The 16462-nt window shown below is 38.5% G+C and overlaps 1 long non-coding RNA gene across 1 annotated transcript in view; it reads right to left on the bottom strand.

Moving 5' to 3' along the window:
• Window positions 1–9310: 9310 nt before the first annotated feature.
• LOC141363659 (uncharacterized) overlaps window positions 9311–16462 on the bottom strand; it is a 135767-nt gene continuing 128615 nt past the window's right edge. The window contains exons 2-3 of the long non-coding RNA XR_012369153.1: window positions 11982–12055; window positions 9311–9485 (exon numbers count right to left, since the gene is read on the bottom strand). This is a non-coding gene — a long non-coding RNA (uncharacterized lncRNA). The remainder of the gene's footprint in view (window positions 9486–11981; window positions 12056–16462) is intronic.

A 16462-nucleotide genomic window follows, 5' to 3' on the forward strand; every position in this document is an offset into this window, starting at 1 on the left:
GGGTGCATTTTCAATCTGTGCATTTTGAAGGGTATTGGAAACGCAGCTACTGTCTTTAATTTTATGTGAACTTCTCAGCTACAACCTCATGCCCTTAATTTAAAATTTATTAGATGGACTGTAGCTTGTTGTGGACCATTTGATGTGTTCTCACCACAAAGAACACGTTATGCGTCTCTAATGCTTTAAAGACTGCATTTGTGACACTCCACCAAATGAGATAAAATATATTCAATGATGTGATTTCACTTATTATTAAGTCGTGATCTTGGCCTTAGCATCCATGCTGTGCCACCACAAAAGAATTGCATCTTACATCATGCTGTGTTTTACTCTCAGAGGAATAAGCTGCTGATACGCGGTCTGTCTCCATTATCGAGTCCCAATGCGTTTCCCACTGCAGGACGAATAATCGTCGCCATCATCACCCACATCTGGCTCCGCTGTGTCACCCGAGGGACAGAAACATTACACCGTACCAGCTTATTATCCCCACATAACAAACGTCCTCGTTCTCGCTATGCAAACGGTTTACTTACCTGCGGTCATTTCCTCCATTTGGTTTCATTATAAACTAAGGTTTATCAGCTTGCGGCCCTATTTTTATTGGTTAATGGCTTGGAAAAAACACACAAACACTTTCCAGTCTCCTGCGGGAGGATAAGATGTAACAATAATTTCACCGGCAATCATTCTGTTATTGTATCTTTTAGGTTCAGGTAAAACAATGTGGGGGAAAATTCATGGCTGTGTTGATTTATGGTTGGTGTTATTACATAATGCAGTAATACTTCATGGACGATAAGCGTTTATTGATATTGTTCAAGTTTCACAGAAGATGATTAGAGTTTCGAGAGGCTCACCGTTAATTTGTCATTATTGTGTCACATAATGTTAAAGGGTTATATTAAAATAATAACAGCACCTATTGATTTCTATGGTAGGATAAAAATACTATGGAAGTCAATGGGTGCCATCACCATTAATCAAAATTTCTTCTTTAGTGTTCAACAGAATATCAAATGAAAGAACAGACCCTCTGCGTAAAAAAAAGTTTTATCCCACAAATATGGGAAGGTTTCTTCAAAAAAACACCAAATTTTGAGCAAAAAGCTGAGATAAAAACATTTTTCTGACGGACTTTTGATAGTTCTTACTCTTTCACGTGAGGCGTTACTTCTGAGCCTTTTCTGGGATAATATGGATAATATTGCGGAAAGTCGGAAAAACTCGTCATTGGCAGGGAAGTGTTTGCTTATAATTGACGAGTTAACTCGTCAACGGCGTTGAAAGAGTTAATTGACCAAACAATTTCTGACAAAGACAACCATTGTGTTCGCCTTAAAGGTGGCGCAGAATTTAAGACTGTATATACCTAGGTATAGATGAATAATAAAAGTTCTGTAAATGGTAATGGCATATCATGAGCCTCAAACACGATTGTTTCCTCCTCCTTCCCTGCTGGAAAAACCAGCATACCAGCAAGACCAGCATACATTGTGTTTTGGTGCTGGTTTGCTGTTGACCACCAGCACAAACCAGCATAATTCCCATGCTGGTTTGGTGCTGGTTTAGCTTGTGGTCATCAGCATACCAGTATCAACACCAGCATCCCATGCTGGTCATACCAATGAGACAAGCATTGGTTGTGTTTTGGGGCTGGTATGCTAGTGACCACAGCTAAACCAGGACCTAACCAGCATGGACCAGCATGGGAATGATGCTGGTCTATGCAGATTTTTTTTCAGCAGGGTTATGTAAGCCTTGTGCATGCAAAAGACCACTGGAAAACATGCCAATCTCAACATAACACCGAAATACAGTCATGATGTACGCCTCTAACATTAAATTACATACAATGTTGTAACAATTCTAAAAGCAAAGTTGTGACTGCTGAGTTAGCGCTATATGCTAGTTAATGCTATATGCTAACGTTAAGGCTAAAGTTCTTCTATTGACGTAACAGTTAAATTTTGCAGGTCCATGCTGAAAAATATACAAACTTACGCACAAGCGTCCATTAACAATCTCCAAACAATTGATTATTCCTCAAAATCTGTATCTTCATCTGATACAGACTCAAACATAAGGTCCGTTTACACACACACAAAGCTACCGAAGGAGCTGCTCTGTGAACAGCCAATCAGAGCAGAGCTCAACATTATTATTCATGACTCTTTCAAATAAGGCAATAATAGACCATTTCAATCTAAAGGCAAATCCTGTAAAAAATGTCCAAAACAAATGGACATGTAAAAACAAGTTTGCACCTAATAAAGCCACAACCTTCTATGTAGATATCAAAGAAAAATTTAACAGATTTTTCAATGCACTTTTAAAGGAAAGGTAATAAGTAATAAGTAGTGTCGTTCTCTCACCACTTCTCTTTCTCTCTCCATCAGAAGTAAATGAATGGGGAAATAAATCAACACAGACAAGCAGCAGCAATTCAAGCAATCCCATGAGCGCCCTGATCAAACACATTCACATGGCGTGTAAACACAGAAAACACATCCTCAAATGAGTAGGCATTCGGAGTCTTTCCAAAACATTAGTGACGGTAAGGATCTAGTTTTCGCAAACTCTTTAACTGCTATTTACAAAAGACAAGACAATGAGCATAAATGTCCTCACACCATTTAGAAACACAGTATGATTTTGATTGATTTAACCAATCAGCAGTCTAATCACACAGCGGTCGGAGGGAAACACACAGCATGGGAAGTGCTTTATGTTTCGTCAACGCTACAGTGAAAAGCTTTGATTTCGCTGATTATGATGCCTACTAGCAGAAGATCACCAATTTGACTTAGGGTTTGATATAACAAATGCCAACGCTGAGAAAAAGAGGCAAAAACGCTGTAAATAAGCCATGGGCTATGAAGGCGCAGCAGTGTCGCAAATTTAATTACAAAGAACATTTGTGTACTTCAAACGCCGGCCGTTTCCACTGCAATTAACTGCCAACTCGTAGTTTCAGGCCAGTGCGGCTCAGTTTGACAACATCACTGTTTGCCTTTGGCCAAAACATCAAATAGAGCTAATAAAGCCACAAACAAAGCATTTAAATTAACAATTATAAGTGACAAACTTCAGAGCTTGTTTATTAACTTTCTGCCTCTCTTTTTGTACTGTTGTTCAGCAAAACCAATCTTTGCAACTCTAAAATAAATAATATTCTTCTAAGAAGTTATTTTTCCATCTTCTTCTGCCATAACTGAGATATGAACACTGTAGAAAGTACCTAATTGGCTGATGTTTGTTTTAGGACTTAGGGGGTATGCTGGGATCTGGTTCGTGGCCCATATCCTGGGGTCGGAGTTATAGCCTTACACCTGCCCGCCCAGGATGAAGTCCCACCTGCCTGTTGGCTTTGCAGACCACTTCCTGTGGTAAAGGTAGACTGGGGAAAGTCATTAGCTTCTACCCGTGGTGAACCTTTAATTCGGTACAGCTCACTGCAGAGAGCCTCCATCTACTGCAATAGTCAGCCGGTTATAGGTGAGCTTACAAAATGTTTGGCTGCAGCCATAATTCAGGTTTGAAGGAAAACATGTTGATGCAACAAACTCCTGCAGAAACCTAATTTAAATCAGACGTTCTGCATTGAATCTACATTCCACGGCAATGCGACACATCTCTTTCTTAGTTGATTAAATACCTTGGCTTATTCGTGTCAAAACAGCAGGGGTAATTATTGCAAAATAATGGTTGATCAGAACAGGTGGAAGACCTATATGGGAGGTTTTATGACCGATGCCAACATTGAACACAATGTAGCCGATATGGGTCCGAAACTAAATTATAGCCGCAATGAAATTTAACTAATTTGTTTTGGAATATTGTGGGAATATTGTCCAGCCCTACCTTATTTTCATTTCAGAACGAATTACACTCGGGTAAACAACCCACGGGGAAAATAAGACGATTGCTACTTTAGTTTCATGGGGACTTTACAATCGCTTCTTCCATTTTACGGCAACTTTACAATCGCTATTTCCGTTTTGTTGCAACATTACAAGCGCTACCTTCATTTCACGGCGACATTACAATGGCTACTTCCATTTCACGGCGACATTACATTCGCTACTTCCGTTTCACGGCAACTTTATAATTGCTACTTCCATTTCACGGTGACTTTACAATTGCTACTTCTATTTCATGGCGACTTTACAATCGCTACTTCCATTTCACGGCGACTTTACAATCGCTACTTCCGTTTCACGGTGACTTTACAATTGCTACTTCCATTTCACGGCTACTTTACAAACGCTTTTTCAGTTTCATGACGACTTTACATTCGCTACTTCCATTTCATGCCGACATTACATTCGCTACTTCCATTTCACGGTGACTTTATAATCGCTACTTCCGTTTCACGGTGACTTTACAATCACTACTTCCGCGTAATGGCAACTTTACATTCGTTACTTCCATTTCACGGCGACTTTACAATCGCTACTTCCGTTTCACGGTGACTTTATAATCGCTACTTCTGTTTCATGTCGACTCTACATTTGCTACTTCCGTTTAATGCCGACTTTACATTCGCTACTTCCATTTCACGGCGACTTTATAATCGTTACTTCCGTTTCATGGCGACTTTACAATCACTACTTCCGCTTAATGGCAACTTAACATTCGCTACTTCCATTTCACGGCGACTTTACAATCACTACTTCCGTTTCATGTCGACTTTACATTTGCTACTTCCATTTCACGGCGACTTTACAATCGCTACTTCCGTTTCATGTCGACTTTACATTCGTTACTTCCATTTCACGGTGACTTTACAATCGCTTTTTCAGTTTCATGACGACTTTACATTTGCTACTTCCATTTCACGGCGACTTCATAATCACTACTTCCGTTTCACGTCGACTTTACAATCACTACTTCCACTTAATGGCAACTTTACATTCGCTACTTCCATTTCACGGTGACTTTACAATCGCTACTTCCGTTTCATGTCGATTTTAGATTCGCTACTTCCATTTCACGGTGACTTTACAATTGCTACTTCCGTTTCATGTCGACTTTACATTCGCTACTTCCATTTCACGGCGACTTTACAATCACTACTTCCGTTTCATGTCGACTTTACATTTGCTACTTCCATTTCACGGCGACTTTACAATCGCCACTTCCCTTTCATGGCGACATTACAATTGTTCTTAAGTTTCACGGTGACTTTACAATCGTTACTCTCATTTTATGGCGACTTTACAATCGCTACAATTCATGGCGACTAACATTTATTTCTGAATGTATCTACTAGAAGAAACATTCTTAAACTTTTTTATTACACGGCTCTCTGGAATGCTTGATTCTGATTGGTCAGTTGAGAAATTTGCAGGTTCGTTCTTTTCAAATAATAACCGCTCCAAAATAATAACGCATAGCCGGACTACTTGCACGAGTAAAATCGCTCCGCGCCAATAAAAATCAATAAAGATTACTGTCTGTTTGGCGCCATCTTGTGACAAACACTGGACAACCACGACAAGACACAGACAGCTTACTGAGACTGAACTTGACAAAATAGAGCATGACAGCTACGAAGCCAACACACACAAAAATACAGAATGGGGATTAAAACTTCTCAAAGACTGGCTAAAAGAGAAACAGACAGACAAGTATGAAGCAGCGGATCTTAATAAGGTATTACGATCATTTTATGCATCTGTGCAAAGTTTCGCGGAAGGATAAAAATGTTAATTTAAAACAAATATGCCAATAAAACGTTTCAAATTCATATTCATGTCCAGTTTTTTTTCTTATGTGGCAAGTAGCCGTGTAATAAGCTTCGCGTCGGGTCCTGATCACACTGTCGGGGCTTATTTCCCAATAACTACCGGCTGCCTCTACATTATCACTTACGTAAAAGATTTGTCCAAAAATAAAACTTAATCATTTTTAATGTAAGTAATAAATGGTGTCCAATGTATAAGTTTTTTTTTAGCACAGTTGAATGCACAGCTTTGCAAAGTATAGTTTATTTGGCTTATACGTACATGTATACACAGACACAAAAATTACAAAAAGTTACAAAAGTTTGGTGGCGTGTGTACAATGTGCGCGTATTATTCTGATGGCAAAACTTGCATCACACGCAACCCTCGCATATACGTAGAAACAAAACTATAGGCTACTTATTGAAAAAAAAATATATAAAGTCGGATGATGCAAAAAAAAATTACCCATCACTAATCTGTAATGAACACAATACTTCCCCAGCAATGTCAAATTAAATTTGATGTGTATGTAAATCATTGTATTATGAATAGAAACAAAACCTGGCACAATACAAGAAACCTGAAAATAGCAGAACTGTTCAGGATATCAATTATACAGTTTAACCTTCATTAGTGAAAATACACAACTGACCATTCATAATAAAGTCTTTCAGGCACTGTCAGTCTGGATCTATCACTCGGGTCAGTTCTCACTGTCTCACCTCTATGCGCACTTGCAAACACTTCTGTGCTTTCAATTGCTCACACAGTCGGTTGTCAGAGCCACCTAGCCAAGCAGCAAAGCACAAACACAGCCGCTGGCAGAGTCTCACATCTTAACTGTGTTGTCTAGTAAGAGAGCCCAGCCGTGCTATGATACGGTTGGCATGCAAAAGATAGCTTAATCCCCCGGGGTTAAGACTGACCTCTGTCAGAATATAAAACAATGAAGCCAGAAAAAAAACAACGCTTTGGAGACAAAAATTAGAACAACTGCTGCATAATCTCTACTCCTCTCAGAGCAAAGCTATTACTACTGGATGCATACTGATGAGAGAGACCGAGACGAGTCAAACTTTTACACTTGGTAGACAAAAAAACCCATGCTAATTTCTGTGGTATTTCTTTAGCTTTTTATTCTTTGTTGGACTGTTGCTTGGTCAGAAAAATTATACCTAGCTTTAAGAGTTCATATAAGTACCTCAAAGCTTTAAACTGGTACCAAATGTATATATACCAGTACCTAAATAGTATATACTGTATCAGGACTGCCCCATTGACAGCTTGGGACCATTTTTTTGACCATTATTTTTCGACCGTGTTGATATTAACATTCAAGCGATTAAGTTTGATTCAATTTGGCCCTAGATCACGTCCTTCACAGTTCACTTCAGATATGACAAATGAGAGATGGTATTGGAAAATGTTCATGTCCCAAATAGTCAGAGCCAATTAATAACCTGACACTACAGTAGATGCTGCATCAGCAATGCTTTAAAACAGCTCTAAAGATAGACAGATCAGCATAAATATTTGCCAATATTTCCTCTAACAAGCATCTTCTTCACAATGTGTCACACTATGAAACTCTGAGCTGTGAATGTATAAATCATCTATTGTTACCTATAATTGAACTCAAATTGTCACTCTGGATAAAGTGTAGCCTAAATGCAACCGTGAGCATCAAGCACTCTCAGGTGGAAAGCTGCAAGTATCTAGTTGCGTGTGACCAAACTCAATGAAGCAACCATCCATTTCACTTAACATTAGTGGTTTTAAGACATTAAACTATAAACAAGCCACTGTGTGGAATTAAACATGATGACTTTTGACCCCACTGACCTTACGCTTTAAACTAAGGTTAACTTGGGATTTTGGATCCATTACAATGATCAATTACAAATATTGCGCCTCAAGAAGTTTTACGCTCACTGGCTCTTGCATGCTACATCACAGATTTGTGACAGTGCCGTTTTTCAGTCACTTTTGAAATTTAAAATGTGTGCCTAAAGCCCTGGATACACTGCACGATAATTGGCTGTCCCAGACGAAAGATTGCCATCGTGAAACTATCGTCGCGATTTCTGTGATCGTGGCTCGTCATCAGTGGTCCTATGTCGTACAGTGAGAGAGGTTCAAAGACGGCCATTTTCCCGGTCTTGCGTCCAAAGATAGCCTACGATAGTTTTCTGGCAGTTTCAGAAATTCAGCATGATCACCGCACAGTGTGTTTGCTGCTACAACCTGCACGCCGGTATTTTTTTACCACGAGCACATGATGTTGACGTTGCTCAACGTCTGACGTTGCCGCCGCAGCTTCCGTGTCATCATCGTACAGTCTACATGCCTCTCATACCCGAGTTTAAACGATACATGTCGCACAGTGTGATAAGGTAATGATCGCACAGCTGCAGGTAAAACATAAATTTCCAAAAACAGCAATTCCAAATTTAGGAAATTAAGGATGCTATTCTTAAGGATCTGAAAGGAATTGATTTTTTGCATCCACTAAAGCCATATGGTCCAGTTCTAATTTAGACGGTTTCAGCAGTAACAACATAAACAAGCGGCTGTCGCGGTCCGCCCGTAACTTCCGGTAAACTCTGCTTATAATAAATAACAAAAAGTACTTTAAATGTAGTTTATTTAAATAACAAGCAAAAAAACAACAACACATAGATTACCTAGGAAACCAAAACATTTGTTATTTTCGACGAAGCATTTGTTCAAGAAATCAGTGTAGCAACTAGTCAGACCATTAAAAAAACGAAACCGGAAGTAAGGTTTGGATCCAGACGTGTGTTACGTGCGTCTGATGAAACCGTCTATAATATAGGATTGGCTACATTATTATTATTATTTAAGACCTGTTCTGGTATAGTCGGTTTATTTTGTTTGTTTTTTTTTCAGTTATTTTTTAGACACTTTATTGAAAGATATATTCATTTAATTAATATTTACTTTAGCATTAATAGTACACGTAAAATTTACGTTTTGTGTTTTTGAAAGTTACATGTTTTGAGACCAGGCTGGAATAATACAGGAAATGAAATGGTTAAAACTTTTCATTTATTTTATTTTCACATTTTTAAAAATAAATGACCATGTCATTCCAGCCTAATTAAACTCTTGGCTATAACCCAAGCAAGATTTTCTAATCCTAATAAATACATCTGTCTCTATAGGCAGTAGGCATCATTTTGCACATTGTGTCTTTAATCATTACACATAACTTGCTTTTGGAAGTTTCTTTGATATTTCTTTGGTAATAACAACCTTGATCCTGGATCAGTGCTATGTTAGGCTAATATAGATGATAAATTGGTAAATGGCAGGTAGCTTGTTTAAATTGAATAAGCCCTAAATAACTTCTTGTTGCTCTGCGGTAGTGGAGGTAAAGTGAAACCGAAGTGTGTAAATATCACATATTTATATAAACAGCATCAAATCTATTGACTTTTTATTTTAAAATAGACTTGACTAATGCTTACAGATTACTCCTATAGAGAAATATTGAATCAGTAATCTTATCAAATATAGATTATTTAAATGAAGGGCATCACAATTTTCTTAATTCTTTCTCAGGTATAAATTGTAATACATTTTTCCATTCAAAACGAGTACAGATGTATCAATTTGTTTTGATCTAAAGATATGAAATAATCAGAGCTGTCCAGGGGCACAGAAATCAGGACATGGATACAAATCTCCAGTTTGGACCACAAGGCTGAGCAGATGGGCATCTTATACCTGCAAGCGGTGACTGGAGACAAGAAATGAAAACGAGGCCATCGCTGTTGTACAAACAATATAGCAGTCATTGTACTGAGTTTTCTGAGCTCTCTGCAAATTCATCCTACTTTACAGATACAGTACAAACCACCTGCCTCGCTTGAAGGTGTGTATGCGAGAAACAGAAAGGTCTTCTGGGAGAATGAGCTTCATTAAAATTACACTCTCAATGCATTATGGGTAAAGAGAGAGAAACAGACAGACAGAAAGTACTGCGAGCTATTATTCACTCCGTTTTATGTTCCACCGACTAGTTCATACAGATTTCGAATGAGACAAGGGTGAGTAAATGACATAATTGATTTCTGAGTGGACCTCCCCTTTAAATCATCTCTCAAATTTCTAAACTCAACCATTGCGAAGGCTCAGATCATCATTAACTACAAGGGCAACTCCTCATTAATTACTTTCTACAAAGCCCATGTGACAGAACAAGGCTCAGTTAGTCTAGCCATATCGGTGAGAGAGAGAGAGAGAGATACAGAGAAAGAGAGAAAGAGACCTTTTTAGCACATGAGTGCTATTCTTAGCATTAGGTGTGTTAGTAGGTCACTCTTTTGCTTGTGTGTATCTGTGCATTGCAAAACTTAAGTAGACGACATCACCTACACAAACAAATACACAGATGTATGTTTGTGAAAGCAAAGGAAAACAAATTGGTTATTATTTGGAGAATATGGAACAGGACCATTGGGGCGATGTCGTGTGATACTTTAAGATGAAATCAAAGAGATGATGAATAACAGGTTGTTGGCATAAATAAATGTAAACATGGAATAAATACCATACACACATATAAAAAAGTCTTTAAAGCTAGATATTCCCAAAGGAATCCTCTTCTGCAAATGCTATCTTTGCACCATTGAGAACAAAATACATTCAATAATAACAAACTTTATAAGTGTAAGTCTGCTAAAAGTGAACTCAATGAGTTTTTATATTTGCCGTCTATAAACTGCCCCGAGGGTCTGTGGCTACATCGACGCATTTGGCTTATAAGCTGTTGTTCCACACTAGAGCTGTTTGATCATTTTTGTTTTGATTTCTCCTCGTCTGTTTTTTCTCCATCTCGCACTACAGCACAATAAAAATGCAGTCTTGGAATCAATCCCAGCAATTTTTTTGTATCGCTGGTGGTTTGCGCCGGCATTTGGCTGTCTGCTGCATTGCACCGGTCTGCTGCGAGTGTTTACAGCGCAAGCTGCCTGCTGTGTTTTGGACAGCAGTCGTTCGCCATCTGAGGTCCAAAAATGTGTGTTTGTATTGGCCTGCTTCTTTTAGTTTTGTTTAGAAGTAAACTTATATTTTTGTGTATAGAAAAATGTGTATACCGTATATTTTATAAAACCGAGCCGGTGGTGTAGTGGGCAGTGCTCTTTTGGGACCGGAGTTTGATTCCCGTCTCTAAGTCCTTTTTATCCTCTTCATCTGTACTTTCCTGTCCTCTCATATACACTGCCTGTCACACGGCAAAATTGCAAAAAAATTACTTTAAAAAGCATATATTTTTGTTTATTTAGACATTGATACTTCATGGACCCCTAAACTCAACCCAAATTATACTTTTACTTTTTTAACATTTACATTCAGCCTTCCTACAGAAAAATCCAGCTTAGACCAACATAAGCTGGTAGCTGGTATCTCTGTCTTATTGGAGTTTAGCATAAGTGTGCCAGTCACTGCAGTCTTTTAGCTAAGAAAACTGGTGGGTTTCACTAGGATGTGACAAATGTGAAGCTGGGTATCATCCGCATAGCAGTGAAAACTTATGTTTCCCGATAATGTCTTCTAGAGGTAACACATAAAACGAGAATAGGAGAGGACCTAAAACTGATCCCTGTGGTATGCCTTATTTAACTGGGGAGTGATATGACTCTTCCTCATTTACATAAACAAAGTGATAGGTTGGTTAGATACGATCTAAACCAGGCATAGTTTTCTGGTTTATTGAGTAAGATTGTGTGATCTATTGTGTCAAAGGCTGCACTAAATTCTAGCTAGACCAGCTTGCTACACCAGAAAAAAACTGCTAAAACCAAGCTGAGAGACCAGCTCACCAGCTTATGCTGGATTTTTCAGTAGGGATTTATTCATTTATGAATGCATGAATAACAGGGTTGATGAATATAATAATTTGTTTGATGCATCGTGATGTTAATGATTACTGCATCGATGCATAAAAACAAATATTTTAAATATTATATAAAATATTATATAAAAAATAAATAATAAAAAAGCTGTGCATGTATCTCTTTCTTTCTCTCTCTTGCAGAAGAACCTATAAATTAAGTGCATTTTATATTTTTGACCTCAATCGTCATGTTAAAGATGTCATTGGGTCTTTAAGCATTATGCACCACGAAGCAGAGAAAAGCTGAAGCAGAGTTTTAATGTGTGGCTTAGACAAGAAATATGAGAAAGAGCCACAACAGTAAAGGTTTGAGGTAGACATACCTGTACAGAAATATTAAATATTGAGGATGCAACACTTGGACCCCTCAAAAGTAAGCCAGATAAAGTTTTCATTCCTAAACCAAGAGAGAAGAACAGGAATTATTTATACAGTAAACAATAAAGGGAAAGGTAGAGAGAATAGTGTGGGGAAAAGATAAGTTCTCAGTAGTTATATGGCAGCAGGTTTGTACTGCTGTGTTTTGGCATTAGATTGTGAATGCAGAACGCACTTCCTGCACAGACACCAGAGTGTCCTGCTGCGTTTGCTTTTCCACATTCATACATCAAACACACACACACACACACACACACACACACACACACACACACACACACACACACACACACACACACACACACACACACACACACACACACACACACACACACAAAATGCACCTAATATCTAATTCAAATATTTAAAACACTGCACAAAACTTTCAAAAACGTGTAGATAAAAGTGTTCAGTAATTAGACCTCTGGACATTAAAGGTCATCCATAAACAGCTAGAACTCCTAAAGATGTTTGCGTCTAAAATAAATTATTGTAAAATTTGAATGTAATTTTAGTTTCCATGCCAACTGACAGTTTTCTGCCCAGCCTCCTAAAATCTTTAGGAGGTTGTGGGAGTCATTACAGAGATGTGCATACAAATTGACTTAGGGCAACTTTATTTCTTCAAATAATTAAGAAGCTGGAATGATGACACCTGGGGGGGACACACCAAAGCTTTTTTACCCATCTGAAAACACGAGGAGGACGGCGAATGCCAGCTGTTTTTTCAGCCGAGGGCTTTGGTAGCTGTGATACTTTAGCTGTGAGCCGGTTGGTTGTTGTGATACTTGTCCCGCCCCTCCTCCACTGTGATTGGACGGGCGTGTGTGAACTGACATTGACGAGCGGAGCTTTTCACACAAAGTTGAATCCCTTTCAACTCTCGGCGCTCAGAGCTGAGCACAAAAAAAAACGGCGAGCGCCAGCTTTCAGCGTGAAAAAAAATGCTAGCTGCTGGCCAGAGGTGGAAAAAGTACTAAAATATTGTACTCAAGTAAAAGTAAAGTTACTTTAATAATATTTTACTTAAGTAAAAGTAAAGTTACTGGTCTAAAAATCTACTCAAGTAAAAGTAAAAAGTAAGTCATTTTAACTTTACTCAGAGTAAAAGTTACTCTTTTACAGCGGGAAGAGGTGGAGGATTCTAGTATAGTTCAAAAACGACAAGGGAATATACATCTCAAACTAGTTGTTTTTAATTGTAGGAACATCTTTACAATTAAAGTGCAATAACAAAAAGTTAATAAAATAAAAAGCTTTTTTAAAGTAAGAAACATTTATGGAATTGTTTAATGATTTTTACATGTGAGTTATGCACTTTTGAAGGTGGTCAGCAGCTTGTAAATACAATCACTATAGTAAGGTTGTAATTGATGTATTGCTGATAACATACATTATTTTATTAAACTATATATCTAGTTTAAATGTGCATATAATGAGATGAGTGCCATGTCTATATAAATTTGACACGTTTATTATCTTCTTACTTCCCTGACCTGGGTATCTGATGACCTTTATTCTTCTCTCGCGCGCGCTCTCTCTCTCTCTCTTGCTCTCTCTCTCTCTCTCGCGCTCTCTCTCTCTCTCGTGCTCTCTCTCTCTCTCTCTCTCTCTCTCTCTCTCTCTCTCTCTCTCTCTCTCTCTCTCTCTGCAATGTCTAATGACCTGCGCATTCTCGAGGGAGGACGTTTTGAAGTTGTGTTTGACTTGACGCGAAGCTGCTAGACCTCGGAAGATAATGCGCATGGTATAAAAACGCGTCGTGCAATTTCGTACTTAAGAGCATGAATCCTACCTTTCATAGAAATGAAACACTCGCTTCGCGTCAGTGGAAAGTGGTCGCTTAAATATGGCCAGGGGTTTCTTTCATAAGATTTGAACTGAGGCGGGTCTGCATTAGCGCGCGCCTGTCTCGTCCGTCTCCATGGTTCTTTTTGTGCGTTCCCCGGGCCCCGCCCATTTACATCCGTTGCGCGTCTTTATCACCTTGCTTTTTAAAATATTTTTTTTACTCAGTAACGGATATGATTTAAAATGTAGCGAAGTACAATACTTTAAATAAAACATACTTAAGTAAAAGTAAAAGTACAGATTTTAAAAACTACTCAAAAAAGTAAAAATACACAAAAAAACTACTCAATTACAGTAACGTGAGTAAATGTAATTCGTTACTTTCCACCTCTGCTGCTGGCTTATTTGAATAACGCTGAGCTTTAATTAGAAACAATTGAAAACATGCGCCAGCTGCGGGCATAAAAGCTGTGGTGGGCACGCCCTCTTAAAGTCCCTGTGAATAGAAAGTCACAATCAGCTTTATTTCCGCATTATGACTCATTTCAGAGTGAAATGTAAATAGCAGGCGTGGATTGTGTTTTCCACTGTGAATTGATTGGATTTAGAAAAGTAGGCGTTTCATTCCGATATAGAATTCACAATAGAGGCCCTGTCCCAAATGGCACACTCCGGACTTGTGGTCCTCCTCAGAGTCCACACTTTGATGACATCACGTAGTCCAGACTTTAGGGACCCTTGATGCGAGTCCACGTGGGTGCACCGGAGTTGTATTTTGGGACAGACTCGAGCATCACGACGGAAATAGGTAGAGAAGTTACCCGTCAGTGTGAACTCCTCCCTTCCGTCGCCCTGATTGGTCTGATTGCCCTTTCGCAAGGACTTCTGGGTTGGCAAAGTGCGCGAAGCCTGCTACAGTGCGGGCTTCACTAACAAGACCGCATCAAGGGGGCAAAGGAGGCGCTGATGAGCACACTTAAAGCGTAAAAATGACAGATGGGACACCCTACGGACTCGTAGACTAAGCGAGAACGTGCAATTTAAGGCCACGAGACCGAAAGTCCACACGAAGTGCGCCATTTGGGACAGGGCCAGACTGACAGTTTCAGGGGGCGGAACTAACGGATGTTCCCACCCAAGCCATCAAGCTGATACCATCAGAGAAGGATCACCACAAGAGGGAAGTACATTTTCAGATTTTGAAGGTTATTAGGGCACATGAAACAAATAGAAATATGGATAAACCGTTTATAAAAAAACACTGCAATATTCTGTTAAAAAATAAGATTAGTCAGTTTTGATTTCATGGGGACTTTATTGTTTACCTATTGAATTACAGGGTGTCTCTTCGTGAGACATAGAAAAGTTTGTTTCAAGTTCGGCAGATTCACTTCAGTATTTTCCTTAAATGTTTTGCTTTAAACACTGTTACTGGTAGCTACCGTACAAAATTTCATGATGGTGAGGTTGTCGGCAATGAAAACCTCAATGTGGGTCATGAAATATAAACTGTGTGACTTTATTAAAAGATTAAATCTTGAAAGAAATTTCACCACTGTAAAAATGAAATTCTGCCGCCTTTTAATCTGCTTCATGTAAAACCTATTATGACTGAGATTCTTTGAAACACAAAAGGAAATAATTTCATTTAATATCCGGTTGGGTGGATTCAATATAATTGCAGTACATTAAGACTAAGCTTAATGCTTAATAGAGCACCCAAGAGTTCAGTGAAAAAGAAAGTACTGATGCATACTTTCCAACACTGCAAACTCCACTACCTTCATAGTTTTCACACGATCATGTCGGTCATATTCAAACGAAAGAAATTCACAAAAAGAACAATGCATTTTATTCAGAATGTGTAGACCATGCTCGGTTTGCAATAAATAGCATTTTTACACTATATGATTTAGCGGATCAGCCCTCCATTTCTCTCTGTCTGTTCCGCGTTTGCCCCCAGAGACATTGATGAAACGCTGATGAAAGGTTTCTAAAATGATTTGGATTGATTTGCTCTCTTCTATTGAAACTCATCATTTATCATTCACTCCTCACTGAAGCAGTGATCCAGTGGACAGCTGATCGCACCTCAGAGAATTTATCTTCTCTCCTGCCTGCCGTCCCATCATGATAACCAATTGATTTCCTTGTTAAACCACATAGATGCCTTTAAAACCAAAAGTCTGTTTACAGTGTGGATAAAGTTTTATTTTGTATCAAAAAGGCATAATGAATTATTGGATTCAAGAATCATGAAAAAAATGAACAAATTATCATAGATTATACAATATTAACATTACCATTTTCAAAAACAGCCTATTTTCTCTTCGTTCTAAAGGTACGTATTGGTACCAAATGCATACTCATCTGTACCTAATGGGAACATGCACGCTAAAAAATGCTTGGTTGCTCAACTCATAGTTGGGTCAAATATGGACAAACCCAATTGTTTGGTTGTAAATAACCCTATGCTAGATTGTTGTTACCAAAAACACCCATTATTTGGGTTGAAATTAACCCAAATGTTGGGTTTGACCATTTTTAACTCAACCATAGGTTGACCCAACATTTACATGGGTATATTAGGACCTTTTTAAAAGGTTACTGCGCCCCAAAACAGCTTGGACCATTT

The sequence above is a fragment of the Misgurnus anguillicaudatus genome, chromosome 1 (genome assembly GCF_027580225.2).
Source record: "Misgurnus anguillicaudatus chromosome 1, ASM2758022v2, whole genome shotgun sequence".
NCBI classification, from domain to species: domain Eukaryota; kingdom Metazoa; phylum Chordata; class Actinopteri; order Cypriniformes; family Cobitidae; genus Misgurnus; species Misgurnus anguillicaudatus.